This window comes from Penaeus monodon, chromosome 24 (genome assembly GCF_015228065.2).
Source record: "Penaeus monodon isolate SGIC_2016 chromosome 24, NSTDA_Pmon_1, whole genome shotgun sequence".
NCBI classification, from domain to species: domain Eukaryota; kingdom Metazoa; phylum Arthropoda; class Malacostraca; order Decapoda; family Penaeidae; genus Penaeus; species Penaeus monodon.
In genome coordinates, this window is record NC_051409.1 from 11,682,836 (window position 1) to 11,683,752 (window position 917).

Here is a 917-nt window from a genome sequence, read left to right on the forward strand (position 1 = left end):
CTTGTTGCAAGATTGGCAAGAGAAAATATAAAAAGGGGGGGAGAGGAGGGGGAGTGGATGGCACACTGGGAGATCCAAGTACTGAGAAAAAGTAGTTGGAAGTCTCGGGGAGTTTTCGCCTCGTTTCGTTACAAAAGAGGAAGGGGAATTGCTAAGGGAATTGGTGCGGGATAAATACTATTATGGTTAGGCTGTATATGTACTAACAATGTTGGCTGTGTAATTGCAGTCGCTGTGGAACTGTGCTCTACTAGGGATAGGGAACGAAGTGCTGTACAGTGTTTATTGAGCTGCAAAGTAATTACTCATCGGCAGGACTCATGGATATAGTCATTGTCTAAGGTCAGTTTACAAACATGACAAATCATTGTTACGTCGCAGTGCAAGGACTGTAAGTGAAAATGTGCAAGAGCGCCACTTTAATAACATTAATTTGTCCTTATATCGTAATATTTATCAAACGAAATTCTATTAAGAAAACTATTTTTATTTAGTAATTTTTTTTTCCATATTTCATTAGGTTTTTAGAAATTGGGTTCTCTTTGGGAAACCAATTCTATTTTGTCTATTCTTTTATCGCCAAGATTTTTCCCCGTGAGATATTGCTCTTTCCACGGCTTGCCCTTTCCTCTCTCTCTCTCTCTAATTAAACCCTTATTCGGGATCTCCCTAATAGTCACCCGTAATTGCCATCTCCTCTTTCCTTGTCGCGTTCTGCTTCCCGTCTTGATTTATCGCGTGTTGCTGTCCACCGTTTGCGTTCTTAATTAACTTTTCCATTTCCTCCCCATTTCCTCTTCCACCCGACGCGGCAGCCTCGCCTCGCCGCTTTTATTCTTGCCCTTGCCTTTTATGCTGCTTTCGGCGCTTCGCTTCCCCTCATCGCCTCGCTTTAGTCTTATCTTGCGATTCTTATG

General features: G+C 42.2%; 1 protein-coding gene across 1 annotated transcript in view; it reads left to right on the forward strand.

The window, feature by feature from the left end:
- LOC119588855 (1-phosphatidylinositol 4,5-bisphosphate phosphodiesterase-like) overlaps positions 1-917 on the forward strand; it is a gene marked incomplete in the record, with an annotated part of 69,524 nt that overhangs the window by 565 nt on the left and 68,042 nt on the right.